Source organism: Cryptomeria japonica, chromosome 11 (genome assembly GCF_030272615.1).
Source record: "Cryptomeria japonica chromosome 11, Sugi_1.0, whole genome shotgun sequence".
Classification (NCBI taxonomy): Eukaryota; Viridiplantae; Streptophyta; class Pinopsida; order Cupressales; family Cupressaceae; genus Cryptomeria; species Cryptomeria japonica.
The window spans coordinates 430,878,130-430,894,068 of NC_081415.1; positions in this window are offsets into that span (position 1 = coordinate 430,878,130).

A 15,939-nucleotide genomic window follows, 5' to 3' on the forward strand; every position below is an offset into this window, starting at 1 on the left:
CTTTTAAAACTTCTCTATTTTTATTTTTTTATTTTTATGACCTTTTAGAAGATAATGAATGCATAGTTTATGGAGGAAGGACTCATGCATCTTGTGCCTTGGATTGTACCTTTGAAATGTGTGCTGCAATGGACCATGGCCATGAAAGTATGCTCAAAGATGTTTGTAGGATAATGAGATTGGTAATTATATGGCATTAGGGTATGACTTACACAAAGTACTAGATAAGAGAGATGGAAAAATGGAAAAGAGGTGTTGGATAATGGGATATTGAAAGACTTGTGTATGAGTGTAGGAAAATGCTAGCAAGATCAACATTGGCACACACCTTAAGAGGTGGAAAAAAAGTAGATTTTGGATTTTTAGATTATAATGGAGGAATAGCTAATGATTTTTGGACATAATAACCCAAAATGAATAAAGGACATGAGGAAGGGATAGATTTGAAAGGTGGGAGATGTTTGGATGGAGGAATAGAAATTTTGGATACCGATCTTGATTTTTCTTTAGAATATTATGCTTTGAGTAGCCGCTTGGGAGCCCAAATGGTTTTGAAATTTTCTTTCTTTTGCAATTCCTTGGAACGCATTGCTTCTACAAGTTGAATAGGAACCCATATGGCTTTTGACTTTTAGTTCTTTTTCTTAATCGGCCTTTTTGGCCTTTTGGATATTTTTTTTCTTTTTGTATAATATTTTAATTTATTTTCGCATGTCTATTAGATGAGACATGTTGATCCTTAAATATATGTGGATTGCTTGACTTGTGGGTTTTATGCTTGGCATCCAAATTTCCTAGAAGAGGAATATGACTCATGGGTGGATAGGAATGATATGGAGGTCTTTTGTATGGATGGAAGGTTCTCAAAGATGTGTGCCTTTGTTGATATTGATTTATGACAAGATAAGTGGATTGTGAACCAGTGGATGAAGTGATATATAGACCTAAGATGGACATAAGGGATGAAGGGGAAGGTGTATATTTGGACTTAGATTTTGTAGGGATACCAACATCTTGAGAGTAAGGTATGTAACTAGGGTCATGGCAATCAATATTTGCTTTGATAGAAAGGGATTCTAATATTCCTTGCTCATGGAGGCCTAATTGTTTGCCTTGGTAAATCTTTTGAGAAAGGGGATATTTCTTTGGGAAGAGGAGACAAGTCCATTTTGAGGTGGATGTTGTACGAAAAAAATCATAGAATCACGAAGTAGACCAGACCCATTGGATGTGGAGGAACTCATTTGACATGTAAGAGGTTCATGAACAACTTGCGTAGAGTTCTTGGGATAATAAAGGGGAGTGGGAGTATTGATGGTTGTGTAACCAATAAAAATGAATGAAAGACCTGTAAGACTATGCTAAGATACCACAAAACTCTAAAATCCTACACAGCATCCAAGATTACCAATGAAACAAAATGAAGTAAACTATAGCTAGTAAACCTCCAATTGTTGTCGCATTGTGTCCTATCACGTTTGATCTTGCTTGTTGATGTGTTGCTCTCAGATTGCACAAATTCTAGTTTTCAAGATGACAATAGATGAACGAACAGTGGTATTTGAATGCTAAATTCAAGCTAAATTTAATATGCAAAGATATTATGTAGCTATATGAAAATCTGAGCTAAGCCAAAGGCACATTGTAAATCACTAAAAATATCTAATTTCTCTAAAATGACCTAATTGCAAGATAACGACAAGTCTCAAATTGTTGTGAAAATGCATCTTTTGTAGACTTTGCATGCGCAAAACCCTATGAGGAAAGGATTAATAGTTGAGAGTGAATCTGGACATATTAATGGCTATGAGTGATTGGTTAGAATTGAGAGAGAAAGGAGGAATATGTTCCTCCTACACATGAAAGATAGAGGAAAAAGAGGAAGAGGAGTCCAAGTGGCAACATGCTCACATTGACCATAATTGGAAACCCCAAGATTGTAGGATGGTTGGAGACGATCTAGGAAATGCATGGCAAGTAGCTATTGACTAGGGTGAGGTGGACAAAACCTCCTCCAAAGAAGTAGGAGTGGTGGAGAGAATATAGGGAGTAGGAGGACAGCTAAGTGGCATCCTCCTCTTGACTAGGAACAGAAGTTGGAGATTAAATGCAACTAATTTAATAAATAGGAAAAATTAATTTATTTAGCCACATATAGAAATTAGTTAGAAAATAAGATGATGTGGAAATAAAATGATGTGGAAAAGATATTTAATTAAATAATTTAAAATTATTTAATCAAGGAAAACCTTAGAAGCATATTGAAGATAATTAATTAAATGATAGTATTTAATTAATAAATTGATATAGAAGAATAGACGAATAAAAAACAATAAACTTTTTCAATTTATTTATTTAATAGAAGAATAAAAATTAAATTATTTAATTAGTCATAGCCATTTTTAGGTGTATACATTTTGTCCCTCGTTGAGACAATGTTTCCAAGAACAACACTATTTCAAAGAAAAATTAAAAATAAAATCGTCTCGATTTTACCCCTGACATTGATAAAATATCAATGGCATGCCCCCTCGGGAGATCAATTAGCAAAAAAAATTGCAAAAATTTGAGCAATTGATCAATCTCATGAAAAATTAATAAAAAACCATGAATAAATGTGCGAGAAATTAATTTTTGAAATTAAAATGCCCCACACATTAGACAATTAAAATGCCTCCAATTAGGTCAATAATGAGCAATATATAACAAGGGTTGGGTCTATTGCCATATCATTTGCACACTTGGAGCTTGGAGAGTGAAAAGAGGAGAGCCTATTTGGAGAGTTTGGAGTGTTGCTAGTTGTGACGATGGTGATTTCCTACCATAAACACTAGTTCAAGTGAGCACGGAGATTTCGAAGGCCACCAGAGTATGGTCCCCTGATAGGTACCCCTAATCCTGCCTTGTACAGATTTTTATGCATTATTTTAGGTTAGATTTTGAATTTTGAAATATCACGCTAGCTAGAGTTTATGATTTTTCAATTTTTTTGTTGTTTTAGTTCTTTCGCTATGAATTTTAGCGCATTCAATAGATTTTTTAGTGCTTATGTTTTTTTCATGCATATGCATTGAGTTTTAACACGTGTAAATTCTTTTCACACATATTCTGGTTTAGCACACCTATTTAATGTTTTAATGCATATGAATGTTGATTTATCACTTTTGATAGTTTTAGTGCTTTTTTGTATTGCTTTCATGCATTTCAGATATTACTTAGTGCATATGTTAGTTTTAGTGCTTTTATGCAAGGTATTAGCGTATTCATGTTTTTCTCTAGCGCATATTTAGCTTTAGCCCATATGATAATTTGATTAACACATATGTAAATGACTAGCGCTTTTGTTGTCCAAGTCAATAGTTGATATAGATGATTGATTTTTTTGAATTGTTAATAAGGGATGACCTTGATGAATGGTTAGGATTTGATAGGAGCTAAGAGAAACCAATCTAGTCTCTGAAGAGTTGATAGGATAGGCATCTGTGTGCCAGTGATTGATAGTTAGGATAGATTGGTTGATGATTCATGATTGATACTTAGACAACAATTGTTTGATTATCCAAGAGGTTTTAGATGCACTTCAGTGCCATGAGCAATTTCGAGCTATGAGACACTTGATACCAGAATTAGATGTGTCAGCGATTAGACATATAGATGCATGTGGATTGAGGCACCTCTTGTACATGCCTGAGATAAGGACAAATAGGGGATTATTGACAGTACTTGCAGAGTAGTAGCATAGCGACCACAACTCTTTTCACCTTCCCACTAGAGAGATTAGTGTGACACTTGAGGATGAATATAGGTTTTTGTGCATCCCTATTACTGGTCAACTTGTACAGTATGATCACCACAAGATGGGTGGTACCACAACACTACAAAGAGTTTTTGGTGATGAGATGATTGATGGCTCAGAGGTTCGATGGAAGGACATGTTGTAATATGAGCCTCTACCCTCTATTTTGGCTGGATTGATTAGAGAATTTATTTGTCTGTATAGGATATCACGTGGGATTTCAGTTCGTTAGGGTCATATCTTGGAGAGGATGATGCGGCACAAGACTCAATATGCCTATGGTGTATGTATGCTTGCTCATTTATATCATCATTTACATCAGGTAGTTTATTATCGGGTATGTCATTTATCGATTGGGGTTATGTTTCTTTAGATATGATGTTTGGATCACATCATTGTTCCATGGCCTATTCATGATCGAGTGTGGGGTGATGTTCATCCCTACATATATGCATACAGTGGTACTAGCACCCAACCTAAGTTGGGTAAGCTAGACTACTAGAGGTACGTGTTGGATAATATGGATACTGTTACATGGAGGCCCTATGTTTCCTATGAGCCTTGGATGGATGATGCTAGGGTATTACCAATAATCTTTCATAGCCAGTATTTGATTGGGAGGACCCCATGTATTATCAAGTGGTAGTTGATTGCTCGGATTTACAGGTAGTTTGGTAGGGTTCAGGGGATGTTACAGTGTGTATCCTTGTATGTGTGGACATACAAGGACATAGCAGAGTAGGGGCCATCCATTTCTTTTGATATTACATATGCTGATTTCTTGGATATGCCACATCTAGTATATGATCGACAAACACCTACTAGATGTCAGGGAGATGGGGTAGAGCATGACTTCATGGTGGAGAGGGAAGAGGTGGTCCCTTATAGATTGGACAAGATATTGGTGGTGTCAGGGGCTATGGAGGTTATGTGGAGGGAGATGACTCTAAGGATGATGTACCCCTTATAGGGCGGAGAGTTGTGAAAGCACAATAGGTTGATGCCTCATTATAGGTAAAACAACCAATACAATAGGTGGTAGGGGGACAACGAAATGACACAGGTGACTTGAGGGCTCAGATTGCATAGCTGCAGGCTCAAATCCACACCTTGATACTAGAGATGGATATCTCTAGAGATAAGGTCAATGTCATTCCTATAGAGCATGATATTGTTATTGAGTGCTATAGCTAAGCTAAGAGTATGTTGGAGCAGGTTGAGCAGGTTGGGACGCAGGATGCTCATGGTGATACCATTAGGGAGATGGTGTGTGTGGGGAAGGAGATATCACATTAGTTTTCATTATATTTTGTTATTACTCCTAGCCATAGATTAGGAAATTATGTGTCTACCTCATAGTGACCATCTAGATGAGAACAGATAGAGAGTGGTGGTTTCATGGGGGCCCCTTATAGAGATCCAAATCTAGGGGCAAGATTGTTTGGTGGGATAGGTACAAGACCTTAGAGACCAATAACTTCTAGAGGGAGTGCCACTTGAGTTTTATTGAGACTTGATTTCATGCTTTCATTCTATCATTTGGGATTGTATATTATTTATGACTCAGATATCATTCTATACTTGGACATTTTATGATTTTATGATGATATGCACATAGACATTGATGGACTCTCTATATGGTTTTATTTGATTTTCATGCAGGCTATTATGATGATGATCTTATTTTGGTTATGCTTATGATCTACATGATGATGATACTTACATGCATTGCTTACATTGATTTATGAAATAACGATGTCATGATTCTTTACATGCTCCTATGATGATGATGTTTCCTACATGGATAGCTATGATGATGTTAGATGTATGGTACTTACATGATGATGTTTATGATGTTTTATTATGATTGATGAGATGCTTATAATGCTTTCTATGTATGCTTATGATGCCTATATGATGCAATGTTATTATGAGTTATGAGATGTTATGGAATAATGGTATATACATATGTAATATGAAATAACTATATGATAAAATTATCCTATAATGATATATGAAATTTTGTATTATGAAATGCTTATAATGATGTACTATATGCAATAATTTATGAATATGATAAATGATATGAACAATGGAAAATGATACATGAACCTAATGAATCTAAATGAACCTAAATGATAAATGCAATGAACTCTAAATGGGAATGATAAGACAAAGAAAATGATAAAAATATCTAAAATGAATGAAACTATCAAACTCTAAAATGACGAGATTAATGAAAATATTTTTGTTTGTCCAAGTATACTCAATCATAACTTCTTGACAACCATTGACTCTAATGAATGATAAAATGATAACATAATGAATGGATAATTAAATGATTATAATGGAATGAAATGCAAAACCTATCTTACTGATTTTGTTTTCAACATATTGTTGTAGTGCTTTTTTTCATCATTAATCTTTTTTTAAATATTGCAAGAAAATACAAGCACCAAGGTATAATTACACCAGGATGACCTGAGTAGTTATTACATGGATTTTCATTTAGCCAGTTAATACAAGAATCGAGCTATAACTAGACTAAGATGGCCTGAATATCCCTTATATCAACAGACAAGGATTATCCCCTTTTATGCATATCTTGGAGCATCATCAATGATATTTTTCCAATATTGTCCTTAGACGAGTATACACATTACTAAAGAATAATCAACAAGCAACAAACAAATAAAATAAACATGCTCTATCATAGCTCCTCTAGTCTCGAACATCCTCAAGTAGCATAGGAAACATGATTAACAAAAACCAAAACACAAACATTGAATTGTCTATGTCATATATATGTTTTCTTATCAAAATAGATATGATCATGCCATTCAATGGTTTTTTTGATATATATTGCCATTATTTTGTTTGAGCTGTGTTAATCATTCAATGGTCTATGTCATGATTTTGTTTAAAATCTATTTGTTATAAACTTTAAGTTTAGTGTTTTAAGGTTCGAGTTGATTCACCCCTCTTGTTCTCAGTCCTAAAGTGTTTTCAACAATTGGTATAAGTGCAAGGTTCCTCTAGAAGAATCTTAACCACTTGAGGTAGATCTTGAATGGCGCAAGATGGATCTTACAAGATTCCCAAGTTTGATGGCATAAACTACTTCTAGAAGATGATGATGGAAACTAATTTGAACTTTATGTGTTATGAAATTTAGAATTGTATTATAGATGGTTATATTTCTCCCTCTACTCTTCTTACTACCCCAAATGAGATTAAAGCATAGGGGAACAATGGAAAGTCAAGGAATGCAATTATAAGTGGATTTTTTGAATCTTAGTAGCATTTGTGAAGGAGACAAGAAGACAAAGCAAGTCAAGTTGTTGAATCTCAAAAGAAAGTTTGAGAGCTTAAGAATGTAAGAAGATGAAAGTATTAATAGCTACATTCACCAGGTAATAGAAGTAGTTACTGGAATCATATGTGTTGGTGGTGAATTGAAAGAATATGAATTTGTAAGGAAGGTACTTAGGACTCTTCCTAAATATTTTGTTCCTAAGGTATCTACCATTGAAGAAAGTAGAGTGTTGGATACTCATACTATGGATCAAATCTATGGAGCTCTATCTACCTTTGAGATGATAAATATTGAACTAAATAAACCAAATAGAGAGGTTGCATTCAAAGCAAGTAAGAAAGAAAAAGAAGACATTGACTAGGATAACAACCTTGATAAAGCAAAAGAAAACTTTGTGAGAAGACTAAAGAAGGGAACCACTAAATAAAAAGGAGAGTTACCTCTAAAATATTTCAATTGTGGAAGGATTGGTCATTTTGTAGCTAGATGTCCTTATAGAGAATAAATAAATAGAAAAAGAGATGATAGACACAAGAGGGTAGATGATAAAGATAAAGGAGATAAGCCGAAAAGAATTTTTTACTCCAAAGAAAGTAACCATTCATATGAAGATGAGGATTGTGATGATTCTAGTGATGAAAGCCCATTTATGGCTATGAAATTTGATAATCTGGCGAGGAAATTAATATCCAACAGTCAGATGAGAATAATGAAAGATCATTAATTATGTGGTCTACCCTAGATACAAAAGAGGAATTGAATGCATGGGTGATTTATAGTGTCTTCTCAAACCACATTGTACATGATAGAAGAAAATTTATCAATTTTGAAAAGAAAAATGGTGGATTAGTCAAGTTTGGTGATGTAGAATCTACTAAGGTTTATGGAAAAGCACAATATCCATTGATGTGAAGATCAAGACAAAGGATATTTTGTATGGTAAAGGTTTGAGGCACAATCTTCTCAATGTTAGTCAGATGTGAAATAAAGGATATAGACTTATAATTCATGATAAGGGCAGTGAGATTAGAAAAGGTAGCTTTGGAAGACTGGTTGCAGAAGGAACGAGAATTGATGGATATCTGTATTACTTGAAGGAAGTTATAGATGGAAGTTGTTTAATTGATCAAAGTAGTGGATATTAGCTTTGGAATAAGAGGATAGAACTTATAAACTTTGATAACTTGGTGAAGATTAGTTCTACACTTGTTATTAGATATTTGGCTAAGATTACCAAGCCTGCAAACACATTATGTAAGGAATGTCCAACACGAAAACAAACAAAGATAATATTCAAGAACAAGGAGTTTTCTACTTAAGAACATTTAGAGTTGATACATATTGTTGGAAATTGACACTCATCTAGTGGTTGACTATTGGTTTAGGGTTGTCATTGATGGCAACTCTTCATAGATATTTGATCTGGTGGTCATAATTCTTCTTATCTGGAAGCAAGTGTTAACTGGTATTTTAGGAAGAACAGAGCTTTTGGGTCCATAATCTTTCTGGTGGTTGTGGTACATTGAATCATATTCTTATTGATTGGGACAACATAGATACATCATTTTTCATGGACCGTGTGTCTGCACCAAGTCGCCCCCAACTTGGTCCTCCAAACGTTTTGTGCATCAAAAAGGGTTTTTCCGTATCTACAAATAAAGCTTAATTCCAGAAGTATATCTGTGCACCTACTTCCTGTACATACAAAGAAGAAGAAAGGGGTTGGGAATAGGGGTTTGCCTAAGTCAAACCCCAGTTTGGAATCAACCTTGAAATAAATATTTAAAATGCTTGAAATAAATGATGGAAAGGTATACCTTCAAATCTGCAATAAATGATGATGATGCTTTGCTTCTTGGATGTAATCACATATGTTGTATGAAATGGCATGAACATGACAAAACCCTAAAACACACACATTCTTGAAAATTAAAGATTTAATGATGTTCCAATGGATGAATGAAGAGTAAGTAGCCTTGAAGAATGCTTGATAATGAATACTTGAGTGCTTGAGATCCAATTCCGCCTTCATGAATGTATGATGATATATATCAAAATGAGAGGGGAAGGCCTCCTTATATACCTGCATGTCGTCAAAAATTTAATTTTTTGACATAGGCCAACATAGGAGATTCATTTCCTACTCAAAATTGAGATAGGGCCTAGGGGCCAAGATATGTCCCAATTAGGGAGGACCAGGGCATAGCACCCTAGTCCTACCCTAGTTTGGGCCATGATCAAAGGGTTATGCAAGTTGTAAGATGCAAATATGAGGTTTGGTTGCATAGAAGAGGCATAAACAGGTCTCAATCAAGCATGGGGATGAGACCAGTAAGGTGAGGGCCCAAAATGTGGCCAAAATTATAGAGGGTGCAGTTTTAGGATGCTACATTTAGCCCCCAATTTAGTGGCAGTATGAGCTTACACAAATACTCATGGTAAAGTAGAAGAAAGAGAGATGAAGATGAAGAACATAGAGCAAGATCACAAGGAGTATAAGATCTCACTAATTTTGAGGAACAAAGCCCCCAATCCTAGGATCTAAACTCACTTCGAACATATGCAAGGACACACAAAACAAGGCTAGAAAACAAACAAAGACAACAAGACAACAAAGGCCAAGACACAAAGGCACAAAAGACTCAAAAGCTAAAGACCAAAACAAGACCTCAAGTCAACTAGTCGAAGAGACCTCAATATCAAAATGTCTCAACAACTAATATCATTTCTAACAAATGCCATCTCATGCATATAAGTGATCACATAAAAGAGAAAAGCAAGCATCATCCATGAACTATCAATAGAAATTCTATGATTTCATGACATGAAGAAGAGAGAGCATGAATACACTCTATATGTGTTTATCCTAATGATCCATGAGAAGAATGATGAGAGAGAGGGCATAGACTACTCGCCCCTAGATTTTTTTATCGAGGTGATCCATGCTGAGAAAGGACATGCAATACTTGTCCCTAAATGTTTTTATCTAGGTGATCCATGTGGGAAGGAGAGTAAAAATAGTCTAGTTGTTTTTAGCTAGTTCTACCCATCCTCGTGCATGTGTGCAAGTGATGTCTAGTTTATAGTAAATAGCACCCCATGTAAGAATTCATGCTTTCCTCCTATTGCTACATGAAAGAGATTCTTGATGAAGGATGACATACATTTGACCCAATGTGAAGGGTAATTTTATGATAGATACACATTACCAAATGAAGAAGAGGTTGTAGCCAAGGACTTACACCTTTTATATAAGTGAGAATCCTTAAGAAAATAATAGCTTCACACAAGGAATGACATCAAATCATGAACAAACAACACTAAACAAAGGTTAAGTAGATCCTTAGAGAGAAGAGAGGAGGAGAAATCATTTCCCCCAAAGTGTAAGGACAATGAGAATAATTAAACAATCTTTTAAGGAGAGATTAGGCATAAGTAAATGCATCACAAACTCACATGAATGAATATTGAATACAAGAAGAGACATTAGTATATGTAAAATGCATCTAAAAAGAAGTGTTAATCTTCAAAGAGAGAGAGAGAGAGAGAGAGAGAGAGAGAGAGAGAGAAAGAAAGATCAAACATATTCCTCTAAGGAGGGATCAATCATAAGAGACATATCATTTACAAGAAAGGATATCCATACATGAAAAATGCAAACCCTAAATTGAATAGTGGTAGATTAGATGGAAAGAGAGAGAAAAATCTATCCTTGCCCCCCAAGCAAGAGGACAAGAAGAAGAATTACACCTTCTAAAATGATATTATTCATGAGAGACATGCCATTTTAAATAAAGGATAGGTCCTCACAAGGGATGCACATGAATTCATAGAGAGAACAATCTTATGCAAGAAAGGGGATCACATTATGAATAATGCAACACACAAGAAGAGGTAATATCTTCAAAGAAAAAGAGCAAGATAGAAGAGGGTTCGCAAATCCTCTCTAAGGAGAGATTGTTCATAAAAGGTGTACCATCTCAAAAAAATAATAGGTACAAACCTATGCTCACATGAAGGATAATTCCATGCAAGAAAGGACATCAAGTTATAAATAATGCAATCCATAAAGGGAAATGGTGACAAGATGAGAGAATGGAGAGAAAAATGTTGCTACCCCAAGATAATTGAATTTGAAACAACACCTCCCCTAATGAAAAATATCCCCCAATTAATTTAACCACTTGTGTCATAGGGTAAGGAGAAACATGAGGGTGAAAGGAGTGCTAAGGCACTACCTTTTCACCTAGAAAGAGAGCAAGATCTATTGAAAGACATATACGAGCACGATTGTATTGTTCTTGAACAAATTCTTTAAATTATTTACACTTTCCAAAAGAATGAGAACCACCATGATGAAAAAGGAAATATTCATTTCCTTCCTTGTGTTTATTGCTAAAATTCACAAAGGGAAAGACAACATTCTTATCATACTTCAATTTCCAAAAGATTCTAGTTGTTAAGAATTCTCGATCATTAGTCGGTATAGACTTATTCTTTTGAAATTGAGGACAAAAGTTGTTATGAAAAGAAGGATTCTCTTCAACAATTCTTATAGTTCCATTGTCAACTAGATTTTGTATGCCTTCTTGAAAGTTTAGAAAATCACTAGAATCGTGATCATGAATTTGATAAAAATGAACAAAAAGGAATCTTTGAGGAAGAATCCCTTTTAGCCTCTTGGCACCTTCTTTGTCTTGCAGGATGATCTTTGAAGTCTTGAATCCTAAGGGGATCATCCATAGGAGATATATTATTGTTTCCTAGGCCTTATGTTGTAACTTGTGTAGGAGAGTTTATAGAGACTTGAATTCCTTGGTCAAATTTCCCAAGTTCTTGGCCTTGTTGTGATATTATGTTAAAGCCACTCCTATAAGAGTCTTTTGATTGATAAGGCGGAGGAACATTATAATAAATTTCTTTAGATTTTTTAGTGTAAAGATGTTTAGAAGGAATAAAAGGATTAGTAGATGAAGAAGGAATATCTTGTGGAGGGAGAGTTTCCATTTTTTCATCATTCATATCCTTTTTGGTATATTGGGAAGGGAGATCCTTATCCTCTAAAGCCTCATCTTTACTCAATGTTATATGGGGAGAAAGATCATGAATGAAATGCATGGCATCATCTTCTCTACAAATGTTTTGATGTTTAAGATAGGCTCTAGGAGAATAAGGAGGATATCTAGAGATAGAAACACCAATCTTTAAATTACCCACCCCCCCCCGCCCTTGTGCAAGGGTATGTGTATGAGAAGAAGATGGGGCCATGTTTCTCTTCATTAGAGAGATAATTGATAGAAAAATTAGCTTGTTCTTCATTCTGATTAGATGCCCTTGGAGAGGTGCAAGTGTTAAGTGTTTTATGAACTTTAAAGGATTAGGATCTACAAAAGAAATACACTTTCCTAAAAACATCACCATAAAGCAATGTAAATGATAACTGCATGCTTTGAGATCTAGTTGACGAAAAGGAAGAAACTTAGAAATTCTAAAAATTCAATATGTCCAAGTGCTATGAATGAAAAGAAGTAACATAAAGTGAAAGAAGCCATTCTCTAACACATGATTATAATAAATGTATGCAAAAATCAATGGAATCATATGTGAAATAGAAAATAGATCAAATTCATTGATTGCCATGACAAAATAAATTAGGATTTTATCAATAAAACCTCTTAATTTGTTTAAATTAATGAGATTGACAAATTTAATGATTAAACAAGAATTTAGAAATTGACATTTGAATTTTTTTTTAGAAAATGATTATCCCAATTGAAATTTGAAATTAGGATTATGTACAAATAATCTCTTAATTGGAAATTAAAATTATCCAAAAGAGTTTTAAAATTAGGGCCTCGTAAAGATAACCTCTTAATTTTAAAATGTTGAAATTTGGAATTGAAATAAACAATTTAAATTCAAAAATTAGTGTTCTTTTAATTATCCTCTTAATTTTAAAATTAACATTTGAAAATGGATCTAAGATTTGAATTAGGAAATTGAAATTTTGGAAAATGCAAGAGATTAAAATTAGGGTTTTTGTAATTAACCACTTAATTTTAAAATTTAAATTTGAAAATGGATCTAAGATTGGAATTGGGAAATTGGAAAATTGGAAAATGTACAAGATGAAATTTAAAATTAGGATTTTTGTAATTAACCACTTAATTTTAAAATTTAAATTTGAAATTGAAATTTGATCCAAGACTATGATTTTGAATTTAAATCGAAATTAGCAATCAAATTATAAGAGGGAACTTCAAAATTTAAACAACCCACAAGCTTAGTTATAAAATTAGGGTTTTTGGAATTAACCATTTAATTTTAAATTTGAATTGTGAAATTTTGCTTGTAGATGAAAATTTGAATTTGCAAATTTAATGAATATTCAGATCTAAAATAATTTACCCAAATTAAGAAAATTACAAACTAAATTTTGAAATTAAAAATTAGGGTTTTAGTGAAATTAACCTCTAAATTTTTTAAATTTGCAAGAAAATCAAGCTTGTAAATGAAAATTTGAATTTTAAATTGCATGCACTCAGATCTGAAAACAAAAAATAGAATTAAGGGTGTAAGGAGTCAGGTTCACCAAAATGTAAATTGGAAAATTAGAATCCTAGCCAATTCGCCACTTGAAAGGGGGAGATTACTAAGCTCAATTTCCACTTGGGGAAACTTTGCATTCAAAAGAGGGGTTGAATCTACTAGATCCAATCCTAAATGATGCAAGGACGGATTGGTTGAAATTGGAATGTGGTTGACCCTCATTTGTAAGTTGAATAAATAAAGTGCTGAAATTGAAGACAAAAATAGGTGGAAACATTGAGCTACAGATTCAGGATGCAGTCGTGCACTTGGATCTGAAAAGTTTGAGATGATTCGAAGCTGCTCTGCAAAATCAGGCAAAATTTGTAGGGACCATGTGTCTGAACCAGGTTGCCCCCAACTTGGTCCTCCAAACTTTCCATGCATCGAAAAGGGTTTTTCCATCTCTTGAAATAAAGCTTAATTCTAGAAGTACAGTTGTGCACTTGCGTCCTGTACACAGAAAGAAGAAGAAAGGGATTGTAAATAGGGGTTTGCCTAAGTCAAACCTTGGTTTGGAATCAACCTTGAAATAAATACTGCAAATGCTTGAAATAAATGATGGAAAGGTATACCTTCATATTTGCAATAAATGATGATGATGCTTTGCTTCTGTAAGGCCCTCCCCAACCAAGCTCTGATTAAATTAGTTGACCATGTTTGACCCTACTACTAAATGCTATAATTCAATAGGATGGGCTATGTTAGACAGATAGATTGGTGAGAAAAGTAATTGAACCAAGTTACGGAATTATTTCACCTTAAGGTGTACATTTTTATGCATTATGGATTTAGAACTTATAAGATCCCATGAGTTGGATAACATTGACGTATGTTGGTGCTTCATTTATATCTGTTATGATATAGAACTCTATATGATTCCATAATAGGATAAATTAGAGATGATATATGTCATTATTGGATTTGCAGGACTTCACTATGATGATAGAAATAGGATGTATGTTTTATGTATGGATTAAAATTATGAGGATTGCGATAACTGCTTAGGTGGATTTATTTGGATGTAAGATGTATTGATTTGTTTAAATTTATATTGTATGCAGAGTGTTTGATGTGTATTCTTATTCATGTGCTTTATTTTATATGAGGTTATTTGGAATTACTAATGTGTAATTGAGATGTGCAGGAAGATTATCCATGTGACCATGGAAACATTATGGAGAACCAAACCTAGACCTATGTACATTCATAAAACTAGGATTTGTCTATTTGGAGAGACAACACCCCATTTGTATAAGTATTTTTATTTGTCAAAGTGGATGTTGCATGTGTGTTAGATTGAATTTATTTATTTGTGTAAATCCAACAAGAGACAAGATTTCATATATAATTTTGTAAAAGTATTTTTATTGTGTCACTTGACACGTGTTGATTTATGTTTGATTTTTGAATTGTCTCTTGGAGGGAGTTGTTTAACCATAGCTTTATCAAATAATTTAATGTGGTTCTATATTTTTCTTGGGTAAAGAATCTTTGGGGTGGTCAACTTAGGTTTGACCTGAAATTTAACTTCACAGGGGTTTAAAAGGGGTTATATAGGCTCATAGGGGTAGTTTAAAGGTGTTTCCTAAAGCCCATAAGGTATACCTAAGGGTTGGGAGTAATTTTAGGCATGTGACAACTCCCATGTGGCTGTTTAGTCACCCTAAAAAGTGAGTTTTCTAAGATGTGCGAAAATTAAAATTAGAAGGCATCATCTAGGTTAGTTAACTTTCCCTTTTGCTAAGAGATCCCTTTTGCTCTTTTTCTGACTTTTTCCTTTTTTCAATTTTAGAAACCTGTGAGAACTCTTACTGAGGTCTTCTTAGGCAAGAATGTGAGATTTGGTAGGTAATCACCCACTCTCTATTTTTGGAGACAAGGAATTTTGAAAGAAAAAGATAGATTTGAATTAGGTATTTAGCTAAGTGTAGAGAAGGAAGGGGTTGTGGAATTGGGCTGCTCATTCTCAACTAATCTAGCATACCTTTGGGTAGTTTGAAGGTTGGTTTAACTTTTCTTGTAATGTTTTTCATATTGCATGTTATGTAGAAAAGAATTGCTTGTGTAAAAATGCTAGTTTCTTGTATGTTTTCCTTGGAAAATTACTTGTGTCGTATGTTTTACTTATTGCATGCATTTTATGTGCTTTGGGAGTAACCAAGGCCTCCTACTCTTGGGAGAGAGGATAGTCTTGTGGGTGGTAGAAGTTTGACAACCCTCGAGTGAGAGGCTCTCG